General features: G+C 47.5%; 1 pseudogene; it reads left to right on the plus strand.

The window, feature by feature from the left end:
• The first annotated feature begins 1,804 nt into the window (after positions 1 to 1,804).
• Positions 1,805 to 2,880, plus strand: LOC127664115 (secreted frizzled-related sequence protein 4-like; annotated as a pseudogene).
• The last annotated feature ends 14,356 nt before the right edge of the window (positions 2,881 to 17,236 follow it).

Raw genomic sequence — 17,236 nt, forward strand, 5'->3', positions numbered from 1 at the left:
ATTTGTGCATAAATATGCAGAAATAATCAAAGAAAGCATGCTATCAATTTATGAGGAGATAAGAAGGGTTGGATGGAGGGAACATAAGAGAAGCTGGAAGGAAGAAAAGGAAAACAGTGAATAATACAATTGTATTTAATTTAAAATATATTGAAATAATAACTAAGTAAAAAAGAATATACTTGTGTATGTCTATTTATCAATATCTACTTATTGATGATAGATAATAGATGATATATAAATGATAAAATATCTATTATCAATACATAATAGAAATACTGGTAGATAGTAGATGATAGCTGTTAGATACATAAGTAATATGTATTCATACATACATAGACAGATATTTAGATGATATTTAGGTAGATGATAGGTAGACAATAGATAACTAGGTGATAGATAGATGATAGATGAGAGATAGGGAGAGAGAGCGTCAGCTAGAGAAATGTCTTAGTAGTTAGGAGCTTAGCTCCTCTTGGTGAAGATCTGGATTAGTTCCCAGCAACCACATGAAGGGGCTTACAACTATCTGTAAATCCAGTTTCAGGGCCTTCAAAGACCTCTGGCCTGTATGAGCATGTGTATACACATTGTGCATACAAAATCTTACACACACACAATATATATATATATATATATATATATATATATATATAATATTTATTTTTAAAAATGAATAATTATATGCTTCTTAAGTAAAACACTTCTCAAAATGTTTATTATCTTTAACTTCCTCATTGCCTTATTTGAATGAGATGCATTTTAAATTGCTTAATTAATAAATGGTAAATTGGTATTCTTTATGTGTTATACTCTTCTATGTATTGTAAAAATATGTTACTTAACCTTTCAGACACCTTTATGAAGTTGGAATTATAATTATATTCATTGTATGCATCAGAAAATTGATACACAAAGATAGCATAGACAAACTTGTAGAGCTGGTTGGGACTTGAATCTACATGTTTTTCCAGTGTGCTCTGGGACATTAGGTGTCAGGACCCTCTACATAGTTCAATGAAAAGATGAGGTGCTCTCTTGTTTGTCATTGTGATGTCACTGGACACCGTTGGTTAACCACTGGGAGATAAATGGCCATCTGCATCTCGGTGAAAAGTACGTGTTCAGTCATTAGTGCAAAAGAACTTCCATTATATTCATAAAAGGTGTTCAAAACTGAAAAAAAAAAAAGATCAGGTTGCTCCAACTCTGTACTTAGGGAAACTTTAAGGCAGACTTAGCAAAGTCTCCCCTTGCACAGGTTTGTATCCAGCTTCCCAAATGACTGAAAGCAAGATGCTGCTTTTTTTGATCTGAAGAAAAAAGACTCGAAGACTAAAAAAAAAAAAAAAAAAAAAAAAAAGGAGAGACTTTGGGGGAAATACAAAACTATAGCCCTTGGCTGTGGAGTGGAGGAGATGAAGTCATTGCTTCTGCAGGAGCACTGGGGGTGGGGCAGCGGAGTGGGAGCCTGCTCTGTTCTTGCTGCTGCCAAGGCTGCTGAGCTCCTGTCAGGGGATGAGTCTGGATAAATAGGGTTCTACAGTGGCCATTGCCCACAGCACTCTGAGCTGCCGGCCCAAGACTGGAGCTTCCCATGCGGGTCGGTGCTGAGTGCTGGCGCTGCTGGCGCTGGTGTGCCCAGGGGGCATCTACAGCCAAAGCCCCAGAACTCCCCAACAGTGCGGACTGGAGCTCCAGCAGGAAAGCTCACTCTACTGGCCCTAGGTAGAGATAAGGAGAGCAGCGGGGCTGGAAGACAAAGGTCCTCCCAGCAGGGACTGCAGCCCAGGAGGACAGCGCCATGATCTTCTCCGCCCTGGTGGCTTCATGCCTGTGGCTGTGCCTGGCGCTGGGAGCTCGGGGAGAGCCATGCGAGGCTGTGTGCATCCCCATGTGCAGGCACAAGCCCTGGAAGGTCACCCAGATGCCCAACCACCTGCACCACAGCACTCAGGAGAACGCCATCCTTGCTCTCTAGCAGTATGAGGAGCTAGTGGACCTGAACTGCAGCTCCATGCTGCACTTCTTCCTTTGTGCCATGTACGCACAAATCTGTACCCTGGAGATCCTGCAGGATCCCGCCGAGCCCTGAAAGTCTGTGTGCCAGCGAGCATGTGACGACTGTGAGCCCCTCATGAAGATGTATAACCACAGCTGGCCAGAGAGCCTGGCCTGCGGTGAGCTGCCGCTCTATGACCCTGGAGTGTGCATCTCTCCTGAGGCAATAGTCGCTGACCTTCCGGAAGATGTAAAGTGGATAGACATCACACCAGATATGGTGGTGCAAGAAAGGTCCTTTGATGCGGACTGTAAACGTCTGAGCCCTGATCAGTGCAAGTGCAAGAAGGTGAAGCCAACCTTGGCAACAAAGCTGAGCAAAAAGTACAGCTATGTTATTCATGCCAAAATAAAAGCCGTCCAGAGGAGTGGTTGCAATGGGGTCACAACTGTGGTAGATGTGAAAGAGATCTTCAAGTCCTCCTCACCTATATCCCTCGAATGCAAGTCCCTCTCATCACTAATTCCTCCTGCCAGTGTCCACACATCCTGCCCCATCAAGAAGTCCTAATGATGTGTTATGAGTGGCATTCAAGAATGATGCTTCTTGAAAATTGTTTAGTTGAGAAATGGGGAGATCAACTCAGTAGAAGGTCCATACAGTGGGAAGAGAGACTTCGGGAACAGCAGAGAACAATTCAGGACAAGCAGCAAACAGCCAGCTGCCCTAGTCACAGTAACCCCCCAAAGCCAAAGGGAGGGTCACCTGCTCCCAAACCTGCCAGTCCTAAGAAGAACATCAAAGCGAGAAGTGACCCCAAAAGTCAAACCCGAAGAAAGGTGAAAGCTAATTACTTTCCAAGATGGAGCCACCCTTGAAGGAGAAGGTGGTGCTGCCTGGAACAGCCTACAGAACGCCACCCACCACTTGCCTTAAGGACCCTCTGGGGTTCTCTTTATAGACACATCTTGCAGCATTTCTCTTAGTGATGGCTTCAGTGTTTCACATTAAGTCACAGAGCCCTGTTATTTGTTGGTTTCCTGGTATGGAATGTAGAAGAGCGAAAGTTGGGGAAGGGCGCCTGCATTCAGTGCTCTGTGTGCATACTGTGTGACCTTCAGTTTTGGGAATTTGACCTATAATGTATGTACATTGTAAAGTTCACATGCTATGTCAAACAAAACGTTTTTGACAAAAATATTGAATATCCTTTAACTTCTGTTAGGAAGTTAGTGATATATTAAATGTTATTGAAAACATGTTTTTGACAAAGGCAGGAGGAATGGTACTTAAAAGATCTTCATGTGTGTGGTCCGTAGGAAGGTTTTTCAGATGAGTGTGGCTTTGAAGATTTTAGAGCTATGGGATGTGGGAAATGGTGATGTGTGTTTGTCAGACTTTCAATTCTGTCTTTACCTAGAAACTTTGAAAAGAAAGCTAAAAATGACAAGTAAAGAGGGGCAGACTGTCAAGGTCTATGTTCTTGTCACCTGGCTACCACACCATCCTGGAGATGCTCCTCACCAGTTACCCAGGGGCCGCCCCACAAACGGTATTCTTTCTTCCTCTATGATTAAAGCAATAAAGAGCCATCTTGGATAATAATAAAACAGAAGAAGAAGAAGTCGGGAAACTGCCTTTTTTAGGCCTGTTCTTTTCTTTTCCTCCTTTCACCCAAGTTTTACTCCCAGCAATAAGTGTTATGGGGAGACATCTGGTCCGTCTGTTGGTGGCACTAGGGGCAGGCTGGTGGCACCGCAACACCCCTTCCCCCATCTTGCCTACAAGTTGCATGACCTGCATTGTAATCCACGGGGTGCGGTGGGGCAGGGAGAATCCTTTCAGATCCTGGATGCTGTTGAATTCAATGTATTTTCCTCCCTTGCCTACCCTTCCCAAGCTAGGGGAGGAGAGAGCTGCCTTCTTCTGCATGAGAATGCTTAGGGTGTCTGCCTGCTGTTACTCCCCTAATCCTTTCTTCTCCTTTCTCACAGCAAAATCTCAGGTTTTCTCAGGAAAAAGCTCGCATTTCGCATATTTACATTTGCATTTTATTTTTAAAACAATCCTATCAAGGCAAAAATCTGTGTGGGGGGGACATACTTCTCTCCCAACCAGGTCTAAACTTGCCTGGAAGGCTGCACCTGTTTTGAGCCCCTACCAGGAAGGGTGTTTGTGGGGGATGGAAAGAGGAAGTTCTGTGGCCCTCAAATCATTGGGAGAGAGCAGTCTGCCCGCCCCCTCACCAGGCTGCCAGCTCGGCGCACCCGAGGGCTGAGCCCAAGAAGCTGGCCTCAAAGGTGCTGGTGCAGTGCTTGTCAAAAAAATGCCCTTCAAGTCTCAATTTCCTGGCCGGCCATTTCTTTAGCTTGCAAGGCTCGCCCTGGGTCACCTCGGTTCTCCAGAGCAGTCCCGCAGGCGCTCCTTCCCTCTCTCTCTCCCTTTCTACTCCCTGCTTGCCCAAGGCTGAACCCAAAACGCACTGCCAAGAAGGAGCAATAGACTTGGGGGCCCTCAGTGCACCCCGCCCCGCAGTCCCCTCCCAAGCCGAGCTCGGCTCCTGGACTCTTGATTACCCAGATGAGTGTCATTCAGATCTAGGTCTGCAGGTCTGCAGCCTGCGTCCCTGGCTGCCTCGCTGGGGTTCCTGTGTGCTCCTGTTCCCTGTCACTGTCTGCGAGCCCGAGCCCCTCACCCAGGCTGGGGAGCACCCCAGTCACCTCAGCCACACTCATTTCGCTTCCTCCCATGGAGGAGTTTGCAGCAAAACCGGGCAGCACCAGGCCAGGAAATGGAAGGGAGAGAGCAATTCCCTTCGCTCAGCCAGCTTGCCAACTCTCCCTCCCCGAGGCCGACCCTCTGAATCCCAACTGCAACTTTTCCTTTCCCTCTGTTTTTCCCCTCAACTGCAGTGAGCGGGCGGGCAGCAGCTGTGGGTGGCAGAACAGCGAAAGCCAAGAGCTGGTGAGTGGGTGGGTGGGTGGGGAAGCAGGAGGGAGAGGAAGGGCGGAGAGAGAGGGGTGAGGAGAGGGGAGGGTGGGTGAGATTCTGATCTCCTGCCACTCCCAGCCCGTGTGGGGGCGGGGGGGGGGAGGTGGGAGGGAGGAGGCCACGAGGAGGAAAGGGAGGAGGCAGGGGAGGAGGGAGGGAGGGAGCCAAGGAAGATGCTCCAATAATCTGCGTGTTTCCTAAGGCTTGGAGCACTTGTACATTTCTGCAGGTGCATAGCTAGCCATTTAAGGCGGCTGCTGCAGCTCTGACTGCATCTTCCTTCTCTTCTTCCTCCAGCTCCGTGCCTGTGCACATGAGTGTGTACGACTGTGTGTTGCAGGTTGTCCATTTTAATTCTGCCCAGGAGGTGGGACTTGGTGACTTTAGCACCATCTTTTTTCTTTTTATTATTATTATTTTTGCTTCCCCACAGTCTGTTGCTGCAACCCTGCAAAGCCTCGGACTCGGAGTAGGAGGGCTCACCTCCTTTTCAGAGCTCCTGGACCCCGCAAGCAGGTGAGCACCAACATGGCCACTACACCTGGCAGAACATGCCACAGAGGGACCCAAGGCTCCCACCCAGCCGGGCAGCGGTTGAGGCGGCCGGGATGGTTTCCTGTGCTGAAGGATTTTGCATCTGATCATTAGGCATTTCAAAGAGAGGCCCCCGTTCCCCTTCCCCCTCTCTCGCTGTCTTTGTTCCTTATCCCCCACCCTGTTCTCCCCACTCCCCACTCCCCCCACCCACCTCTCTCTCTCTCTGTCTCTCTCTCTCTCTCTCTCTCTCTCTCTCTCTCTCTCTCTCTCTCTCTCCTCCTCCTCCTCCTCCTCCTCCTCCTCCTCCTCCTCCTCCTCCTCCTCCTCCTCTTTTTTAGAACTAGAGATCAGAGGTGGATGTCTCTCTTCGCCATCCAAGTGTAGTTTCTGGCGGATTTTCTTGCTTGGAAGAGTCTGCCTGGACCTTGTGGGCTCCCTGCTGTCTTGCCCTGCAGGTTGTGTCTGCAGCAAGACTGAGATCAATTTCTGGCTGCCAGAGGATGAGAACCTCTTCCCTCTCCTGGAAGGGCAGGATTCAGGGAACAGCAATGGGAACGCCAGCATCAATGTCAAGGACATCTCAAGGAATATCACTTCCATGGAAGTCAGGTGGCTGCTGCCCAGCCCACCCCGCCCCGCCCCAGCTCTGCATCTCCCTCTTGCCCCCACCCCCACTCTGCCCTCGAACCAGCCCTGTGCTCCCCAGCTCCCCTCTGTTCACAGCCCATCCCCTGCATCAGGCTCGCCCTGGCTAGGGAGATGCTGCAGAGCTGTGTGTTCCAGGTGACTCCAGCCCCAGCCAGGTGCAATCCAATGATGCTGGGGAACCTGGGGCCCAGCTCCTTTCCCCGCCCCCACCCTCTGCAGGCTCTTTTCCAGGGTGCGAATTGGTTTCTTTGCCCCCCACTAAAGAGCAACAGTTTGGCTAGGCTCAAGTGGAATAAAGTAGAGGCTGCTCGGTTTCCTGACTGGTGGTGGCAGATAGAGGCCAGCAGAGGCAATGCTTGCCTGAGGAGACAAGGTGACAGACAGGGACTGCTTTGGAACCAACCCAGATTTCTTGTTTTTAACTGTTTCCTTTTGGAGGCAGCAAAACATGCCAATAAGTACACAAGTTGGATGCTGGCTTCTCCCTAGGAGACTTTGGACCTGTTCAGGCCATCATGGACTCCTACCTCTTTGCTTTTCCTACCCCTAACCCTGCCTCCTTCTCCAACCCCATTTTGTGCATTTCTGAGACATCCCCCACCTCTTTCCCACCCTCATCTGCATCTGGGTGCCTACAGACCCTTTCCTGGTTTGGACTTCCATAACTGCCCAGGATAATTCCGAATCAGGCTGTTGGAGGGAGAAGAGAGAAGAGGGCCTGGCTTCGGGGAAGGGATTTCTTTCACAATTCTGCGGTTCCGTTTTTGTTTTTTGTTTTGTTTTGTTTCTTTTTCTTCTTTTTTTTTTCTCAAAAATTGAACTCTGCGTGGTGTTTGGCTGGTTTTCCCCGTCTGAGTAGGACCTGGTGTAGAGGCCTGGCCTTTCTTCTAGTGTTTCTTAGGTAGGGACCTGGCCAGAGGACTGTGAAGGAGCAAAAGGAAGAGCTTGGGCACCAGGAGTCTGCTTGGCTTTCTCTCAGTCTGCAGCCAGGTGACCACACCCCTCTGACTCTGCCCTGGGGAAGGAGGAGGGTGTGGATAGCCTGGGATGTTCAGAGGGAAGCTCATTGGTTTTTGCCCCTGTGCTCTCATCCCTTGGGAGCCCCAGGACTGGGTAGGATGGTGGCCAGGCTCCCAGGGAGACATTTAGGGTAGCTCTTTGCCTTGGGGACAGACTAGAGCAAGAAGGAACCCAGTGTGCTGTGGTCACTGCCCTCTCAGAATCCCCCTCCCTCTCTCTCTCCTTTACTCCTCCAGTCATTGCCTCAAGAAAAGGAAGCCTGAAGGAATTGCAGCCAGGCTCTCTCCAAAGCCCACCAGCTCTCTTGGTTTAAGGCAGACGGCTTGTATTCTTGCAACTTACCCTTTGAGGGAGATGGACAGCCCTGGAAGGTATCCCTGACTCCTGGAGACAAGCCTATCCCATATCTTAGCTCTGCCTTTCTCTCCTGACCACCTCTAGGCTGGTCAAGGATGACTAGATAGACAGCAAGGGGGCAAGGGGAGGGAAGAGGAGGACAAGGGAAGAGCCCCTACACACTTGCAGGCCAGCGTCTGTCCTGAGAGCAAGGCCTGGAAGCATATTGTCTCAGGGAAGCTTGGACTTGGATCTGGGGGCCCCTGGGTTGTAGGCATGGATGTAAAGAGCTTAGTGGCCTGTACTCTGGAGCTGGGCATGGAGATTTTCAGGTGATTTGATTGGATGTGCCAAGGGTTGGAGAGTTTGGGGGTCAGTGAGCTGTGTGTCTGCCTTGTTCTCTGCTCCAAGGATGTGTATATCCCTGGGAACACTCAGGGAGGCAGGATTGGTCACAATCAGATAGGTTCTTCATGGTCATGAAGAAGTGTCACACCTCTCAAAATGAGGTTTGGGGAAGAGATTCTATAAGGAAGAGTAGGATTAGTTGTTCCTGGAGACACTGGTGGGAGGAGGGGACACAGTTGGCCTCTTGTTCCTTTCAGGCTAGGAGGATTCCAGGAGAGGGCCTGTGGTGATCTAAACAGGGAGATTTCAAGTCCCTCACCAGGGATTAGACTCTAGCAGGCCATCAGGACTCTCTCCTAAACCCATCTAACATCAAAGAGTAAGTGGTGGGAAAGGTCAGAGGTCAGGGGTTCGATGAACCTTCCTCACCCCATCTTCCCCCCAATGTCCTGTTATGCCTGTGTCTGGTACTGGCTAAACTGAAGGAAGGGCTCAGACTCCCATTCCAGAGGGAAGGAGTCTCATGGAGGGAGAGGAATCCTGTTCATCCAGGGAAGAACATGCCCTTGTCCCTGTCTTTCCCTTTAAGAAATGGAAGAATAAGGGGGGAAAGTGGCTTTCCCAAGCCTACTTTCTGATCCTAGCACTGAATTCTGGTCTGCCCAACACATACCTCAGGTCCCCAACCCAAGGTCTGCTGGAAGAGGTGGGGCCTAAAGAAAGAGGAACACAGGGAAGGGGAGGGTCCAGCCCTGGTCTGGCCTGGAAAAGTATCCCTCAGATTTATGTTTCTAGAGATACAGGGTAGGAAGGGGCATTGCCTGTCAGCCTGGAGCTCTGGGTGATGGGGTGCCGCTAAACAGATTATTAGCATGGAGAGATGGCATCTTCTCAGGCTCTTCTAAAGTAGCTGTCCTCTGAGAGTGAAGTCTCTGTGCTGAGCTTTTAGACAAACAAGATTTTGTTTTCTTGTGGCTCTAATTCTTGTGGTATCATTTGGAGTGGTGGCTGTGCCCATCCAGAGCTATGGGTAGAAGAGACTCTACCTGCTTGGCTACCTTGTTAATACAAGGAGGAAATCAGCAGCAAGGCATCAGGGCAGAAGGGTAGACCTCATCTCCATCTGGTCATAGCCTAGCTTCTCCAAAGAGTCCTTCCTGCCTTCTGTTCCCTTTCTCTTCAGAAGGACAGTCTCTTTTGCTACTGTAGCTCTTAATACACCATAAACTTATGGTCCATAGGCAGCCACACCCAACTAGATTCTGACATCACAAATGCAGGAGGGTGGTGGCCAAAATGGTATGTTGTCTAGGCTGCCTCCTTAGGCCAGGCCTACAGGGTTGTGTTGACTTGGGATCATATATCCTTTGAATGGTTGAAAGAAGATGGATGTAGAGACTGTGGCATTGCTGGGTCTGATGTTCTTGAGATGGCTTGTCTGTGCTAGCAAAGACCATGTACTCTAGACTGGAGCACTGAGCCGCCATTTGTATATCAGTCTGAACTGCCTCAAGGTTCCAGGTGTCTGGTGGGTTTTTAGTTTCCTTTATTTACCCTTTCCCTCAAAGACACTCTGCAGACTGAACCGGTCATCTGGGCGGGGAGGGGCTCTGCTCTCTAGGCTTCTCTATTTTAAAGAGTGGGGTGGGTGACCCAGCCTTGACAAAGGCCGGTGAGAGCTAGAATCCTAGCTAACATATGAACCAGTGTATAAAGGCTTTGCAGCAAAGAATTCAGAGCCCCAGGATTGGGGTTAAGCCTTGAAAGGAGCCTTGGATGCTCCATTTGGAAGGAAGAGGTAACAGACTCTGGGTAGGGTTATTTCCAGGATGAAAGCTGGGCAGTGGACTTCGTTGGTGGTAAGATTTTATACTGAGTCCAGGTTGTGGTTGTATGTTAGTATCTTCCATGACCCAGAATTTTCAGCCTCAGTATACCTGGCAGGCTGAGCTTCCCTTTGGGGGCCAAGGACATCAGCGCTGAGGCTACCTGGGAACTGAGACAATGATAGTTTGGGTAAATCCAGTAGAGCCCTAGCTACAGCTTTGAGAGTACTTGTATGGTGGGTCCAGGAGGGTTGATCTGAGTCTGGGAGATTCCTTACGGTCCTGCAGGGTTCCAGCTACTCTCTGTGGCCTGCCTTGAAACCCTAATCTTTGCCTTGCCCGACCATGCCAGCTGACCCTTCCAATCTGGAAAGGATGGTGGCCCCCAACTCCAGATGAATCTTGAGTACCTGGTATATGATTATCCTTGGCCCTTTCTGCCTATGGCCCTTAGCAGTGTTGTGACATTTTCTCTGTGACCTGGAGTCCCCATCTCAGGTTCTCCATTGAGAGGCACTTGCAGGGCTCATGTGCCTTTGGGGGGGGGGGGGGCACAGTGGCAGACTAGGAATAAGAAAGGAACAGAATACAGTGAGTTATATCCTGGCTTTCCCCCACCTCTCTTGAGATGTTCTGGAGGGCTGCAGACCCTTTGAACCTGTACATCTATGAATCCAGGCCCTGGGTCAGAGTGTCCCTTCCAACCTGGACGTCTGCCCTCTCAGAACCAGAAAACATCCCCCAGGAGGGTTAGCTTCTTTTAAGGGTCTCCCTTGTGGAATTAGAATGACCCTGTGATCCCGTGATACCACTAAGAGTAGGGCACAGGTGAGTCCACCCTGGCTGTGGGAATCTTCCTTCCCCAGGTCTAGAAATGTCAGATCAACCAGAACTTGGCGGAATTTGTGAGACAGGACACAATTTTTTATTAACTGCCTGGACCAAATGTGTGGACTTCTAGATTGTTTTTAGGGTCCTTAGCCTTTCCTTAGAGGTTGGGCAACTGACTCTATGACCCTCATTCCTAGCCCTGAGCTCAGGCCTAGAAGAGATGTCCTTGCTAAGCTGTTCTCCATTTGCTGGAGGGAGGCAGCTCCCACTGTGTATGGGAAAAATTAGAACATCTATTGCAAATTATTCTTGCTGCCTACAACAGGAGAGATTTAATATTTACTGTATGGATTAGAGATATCCAAGCATATGGTAATTTAATAAATATGAGTGTTTTGGGTTTGTGAGATATATTTTTTATTGCTAAATCATGCATAAGCATAACAACATGGTGCCCTTGTTTCAAGTGGTGGAAGACTGCATTTGGAGGAGACTGGACAGGAGAGGTGACTTTGGAATCTGTTCTCCTACTTATTACTCAGTTCTTTGCTGAAGGCATTTGTTAACTGGTATGGATACATGGGATATAAGATGGGACCAGGCTGAGTGGGCCCAGGAGTGGTTCCTTTCTCTATCACAGGTTTCAATGCTGGTTATATCTCCCAGGAGCCATGCTGTCACTCAAATGGCACCTTCAGCAGTGGATACATCATCAAGAGTTGCCCACAGGCATTTGTATCACAAGTCCCAGTTGCTCAGGTGTTTTTTGTCCGAGAACTATTTGAGTTATATAAGCAGGGATGATTATTCCCATTTCATAGATTCATTAAACAAAAACAAGAGCAGAACTGGAGTCTTAGGTAACTAGGTACTGGGCGTGGCCTCCTGCAAGACCCTGCCTCCTCTTTGGGGGAACTTTGCCAAAGGCACAGTCTCCTCCATTCCTGTGTCTTCCTCTGGGGCAATGTTTACGAATTCAGGGTCCCCAGAGGCAGCAATCCTGTGAAGGCTGGCAGCCCCAGGGCTCCTTGGAGCCTGCAGCCCTCTCCAATTACAAAGAAACTCAGAGGGCTCTGCTGAGCTATTTACATGGATGGCTGGGGGAAAGGGGCACTCAGCAGGACTGGGAGTCCTTCTCCCTGGCCTCCACTCCTGTCTCTGCTGCCTCTGCCTGGCTTGTATAGCCACAAAGGGTCATCTGGTTTAGGGTGGTTGAAGACTCAGGATTCTAATTCCAAGCATTAGACTTGGAGCTTTGGGCAATTTCTGTTTCCCACTGTTCTTCCCAGCCGGGCTTCTCTCTAGCTGCAGACAAATCCTTTTGCTCTCATGGGCCTTAAGTTTCTTATCTGTAAGACAAGAGAACTAACATAGGAGTGTCCCTCGGCATAGACTGGCGAAGAGAAAACCGTCCACATGTGAGCACTGCTACTAAGAGCAGCTCTTACTGAGAGCTCAGTAACTGATCACAGTATCAAGTATTAGATAACTGATTATAGGAAGGACTAGAGAGATGATCATAGTTATCATTTATTCAACACTTACTGTATCCCAGAATACTGCTCCAACCCTGTCAATTAAATGTACACCAGTTCTGTTTACAGATGGGAAAATTGGGTCTAAGAAGGACCGTGATTTCATACAGTTTGACTTTTGAATATTAAGGTAACTGTCTATATCCTTCCGTATGCTGTGGATACATAAATGTAATTATGTGCCTAGATATACAGGCACACATAGGTGAATATATTACTATTGATACATTAATAATAAAATAAGAGGCTGGACATGAAATCAGGGAGGTTCTCAAGGCTTTATTTCACACCCTTCTAGTTCCATGGGTGAGAACTACTCTGGCTGGCAGTGCAGGGAAGGCTGGCAGGATGCTCATGAGGATAGTGTTTGCAGAACAACCAAGCCTCAGCCAGACCTCTAATGGAGAGGGAGGCTTTGGTGGGACGCTTTGACTTCTCTCCCCAATCTGTTCCCAAAGTACTGGCCTTCTTGGAGGCTGTGTCCCACCCTTTTGCCAGGCACCCTTAGCTTTCCCACATTGACAGGGGAGGAGAGGGCTGGGTAACTTCTCTTAGAGCTTTAGGGTATCAGACCTGTCTTAAGAGAGGGTGTGTGGTGGGGAATCTAAAGAGCTGGTCAGCTAGAGTTGGCAGCCGAGGTTGGAAGTCGCATCCCTGGGTGGGGAGTCCTAGGTGTTCCTGGGCCTCCATTTTGCTGTCTCTGTGAATCGGTAGTCTTCACTGCCTGCGTCCCCTTCCTCTTCCTACACTTGTTGTGCCTCTTGCTCGTAGATGTATCATCTCTCTCCTGTAGGGAAAAGCCATGAGCATGAGAGATGACAATCATTGTTCCCCCATGGAGAAAGCTCTCCTTCTCCCCCCTCTCTCTGCCTTTCCACTGAGGCAGCCCCTTCCACCTCTACCAAACATATTCCTCATTCTCTCCTTCTTTTTTATGAAACACCCAACTGGCACTGTCAGGCACAGTCGGGTCTAGTAGTCATGAGATCTTTTAATAATTAAATAACCTTAAATGCCATATTTGGTGGATCTCTGACACTCTTGAAAACCATCTATCTACATACAGCATGCCGAATTTGTTAAAACTGAACAGTCTTAACTTACCTGGGACCCCTGAGTAAACCAAGGGGAGACGGAATCGCTGCAAAATGCATGAGAAACTTTATTAAAAATACTAGCATGCTAGGGTCACTCTGTATATGAAGAGTGAGTGACCCCCACCATCCACACTGAGGACTTTGTATACAGACCCCAGGGCAGACTCCATTAGGCACAATGTGAGTGGTAGAACAGTAATATCCTTAAACAGATTGGTCCACTAGGGGATGAGGTAAATGGCCAATGGTCAGTCCGGTCAGTCCTTTGGAATGCAACCTCACCCCTAGGTCTCTCCTTCCCCTTTGTGGTCTGAGGAATGCAACCCAGCCCCTGACCCTTTTTAAGTTTCTGAGTTAACTCTTTCAAATTGTTAAACATTGATTATTTTTAACTATTTACTATGTGAATAACCTTATCAGAGCTGCCCTCTTGGTATGTTGTTCTGTTATATATAACCTGATAAACAATATTTAGTTCTATAAAGATATTTGCATGGAATATGCAAGGTGCACAGATCAGTTAAGGATGAATTTTTGCTTCCTGTTTGAGCAGGTAAAAGACAACTGTCTTTTTTTATGAGCTGGTTTGATCAATAACCAAATGGTAATATATCTGCATGCCATATCAAAAGATGATTTTTGATGGTTTCCTGGACCAAAGAGTTTCTCACAGCAGTCATATCCCTTGAAGAAGGCAGTATGGCCCAATGACTGCAGTGGATCAAATAGTGCCCCCCACCCCCCACAGTTCATGCTCATGTGGATTCCTTTGCAAACAGTGCCTTTGCAGATGTAGGGACTTGAGATGAGGTTGTGCAGTGCTGCTGAGACAGGTCCCAACCCCATGACTGGAGTCCTCATTAAGGCCATTTGAAGACTCAGATGTGTCCATAGGATGTTTGAGCAGAGAGACTGGTGTGAGACATCTACAAGTCAGAGTATGGGAAGGGTGGACAGAAACCACAAGGAGATGCTGGAGGCAAGGGAAGGCTTCTCTGCAATACTCTGAGGGAACAAAACCCTCCTCACACTTCAGATCCAGACTCCTTCAGAACTGTGAGATGCACTCTGGTGACCCAGCTTGTGACACATCACGCGGCAGCCTCAGGAGCCCGTGTAGGATTCTAGGGACATGGATGGTTGGCCATGGATACATAGCCTTATTTCCATCCCCATGGAGATGAGTGGCCTTAGGGGATGCTCACCGATCCCTTCAAGTCTTGTTTTCATCTCTGACACAGAAGTATTTTCTTACATGGCTGTGTGAGCAGAGTGTTAAGAATTCCAAAATACAGGGCTGGAGAGATGGCTCAGTGGTTAAGAGCACTGACTGCTCTTCCAAAGGTCCTGACTTAAGTTCCCAGCAACTGCATGGTGGCTCACAATCATCTGTAATGGGGTCTGATGCCCTCTTCTCTGTGTCTGAAGACAGCAACAGTGTACGCACATACATAAAATAAATAAATCTTTAAAAAAAGAAAATAATTTCAAAATAGGGGCTGGAGAGATGGCTCAGAGGTTAAGAGCACTGACTGCTCTTCCAGAGGTCCTGAGTCAATTCCCAGCAACCACATGGGGACTCACAACCATCTATAAGGATATCTGATCCCTCTTCTTGTGTGTCTGAAGTTAGCTACAGTGTACTCACATAAAATAAATAAATAAATATTATTTAAAAAAAGAATGTCAAAATAATGATAATGGAGCACATAAGCAAGTGTTAGGGACCTTCTGGGGGAGGAATCCATCCCAGTATCTGGACACATACGCCAACAGTGCTGAGGCTGAGATGTCCTGCTCCTTGAGTTGACTCTCTTCTAGTTTTGGTTTTTTGCATGTCCAGCTGGAAATCAGTGCCCCAAATTTTTATCTGATGAGAGTCACATTTACTTAGGTCTTGGATTTTTATCATATTTTTAACCCATGATCATATTGTGTTATTGTCAAAGGAATTTTTGAAGATGTGATTAAAAATAATAGTGACTTAACATTGACATAATCAAAAGAGAGGCCATGTGATTGGGCTCAATCTCACTACATTCCTCTAAAAGCAGAGTGTTCTTTATGGCTGGTGACAGATGGAGAGAGGTCAGAGAAATTTGAAGCATGGGACTGTTTAGAGTGCCCTTGCTGACTTTGAAGATGATGAGCTGCAAAGAAGGTCTTGAGAGAAGGCTTTTCATGCTGAGTGTGAGCTCTGATCAACAGTCAACAAAGCTTCTGCCCTATAGCTGCATGAAAAAGTTCACTCACTGTCTACAACCAGAAACAATTTAGAATGGGCTTTCTCCCCAGCCCTCCCATACTGGCACTGGGTTTCAGATTTTAAGTCGAGAACCCACTCACCTGTATGGACTTCTGACCCACAGAACCATAAGATGATACAGTGCTCTTTTAAACCCTTTTTCTTCTAGTAATTCTCTGGCTAAAATTAGCAAACTAATATAGCCCATTGAAGTGTCAGCTATTAACTCCTTAAGTGTTTTGTAACTAGGAACTCTGGAAGTGGATGATTCCAAACATGAAAATAAATGAGTGTATGTGAGGTATCTATCTAGTGGTAGAGGAAAATGACTTGGCTTAGAGGATATGGTTAGCATGCCTTTCTGACTGTTTCAGGAGAGATGTGATGCCTCCTATACATAAAAAAAAAAAAAGCAAGGGACTTTTTTTTTTTAAAAAAAAGTTATGATCACTGTTGAGGTTTTAAAAGATCATCTTTACCCTTTTCTTCTCTCTTTATGTTTTAAGTTTTAGGAATTCTCCAGAAAAATGCAGAGAGATGTCAATAAAAAAAATTGTACTGAGCTACCTAATGACCCTCTAAGTGACAAAACACTACACTAGAAGCTGAGTAAGCTCAATCTGAAATTCATATTTTAATAGGGGCATCTGAACATGTTGACTCTATCAACCAATAGGGAAATAAAACATGCATTGTGGGCTGAAGTTACCTTGGACAATAACCATTCTGCTAACATTCAAGAATATTTAGAAAACAGCTGTGATAGTATAGGATGGTATATTCATTCACAATGTAAGTGAGTCTGTCTTCAGGCAAGAACAACAATACTATTATCTTTGTGGTCTGAGGCAATACTACAAGGGGAAAGAGCAGAAGGTAGAGAGAAGAGAAGAGATCATGGGGTAGGAATCTTGAAAACATGGCCATGAGGGCTGGCCAGTTGGAGCAAGAGCAGCCTAGATAAATATGACAAATCATATTGTGGTATTATTGGCAGGGAGGTCAACATAACAGCAGAGAGGGTAGATATCTGCCCAGCTCTAGTGCTCACTAAGCCTTTTTATTAATATGAAAATTTTAGGTCTCTCATCTAGGAATTGAATGATCAAAGGAGTTGTAGAAACCTTCAGCTGAGGAGCCCCGGGGACTACTGTCACGGAGAACCACTTGAGTAGTGGCTCTGAGGCTCCTGACACCTCATAAACTGCCACATAGCCGTCTGTGGATTAGAGGGGGAAATCAGTGGTGCTGGTCAGCCTAATACACATCCTCACCCATGGGATTTGCTGTTCCCAAAGTTCTGTTGGCCGCCACCATCGCCCCCCCACACCCAAACCCACTGGCAGGTTCCTTGAGTCAGCCCTCACTTACCATCCTACTCACAATCCACAGTTCTGTGTTAGGAGGTTTGGTGGCAGCTCTGGCCACAACCACTACACAGGAAGTTAGGATGCAGGCAAGGACTCCTGTGAAGCGCATAGCTGGTGGTGGCATCCTGAAGCACCAGATGTGGGCATGCTCCCCATCCTGAAAGGCTCCAGGACAAGTGGGAGTGCTCCTCTTTGTAAGTCTGTGGGAGGAGAGCAGAACTTTACTGGGGTGAGAAATGGGGGGTGAGCAATGGGGAAACCATGTGGCCTCACACCTGTACCTGAACCCCAAGCCACCCCACCTGCTCTGGTCCCTCTCTCCAATGCTGCTACAGAGCTTCCAGCACTCAAGTGGATTCTCCCTAAGTTTTATTTTGTGCTTTGACTCCAAACTCTGGTAAAAGTAAGGCAAATTTCATTATGTTTTAGGTCCATTTTATACTTAAACAC

The sequence above is a fragment of the Apodemus sylvaticus genome, chromosome 13, assembly GCF_947179515.1.
Source record: "Apodemus sylvaticus chromosome 13, mApoSyl1.1, whole genome shotgun sequence".
Classification (NCBI taxonomy): Eukaryota; Metazoa; Chordata; class Mammalia; order Rodentia; family Muridae; genus Apodemus; species Apodemus sylvaticus.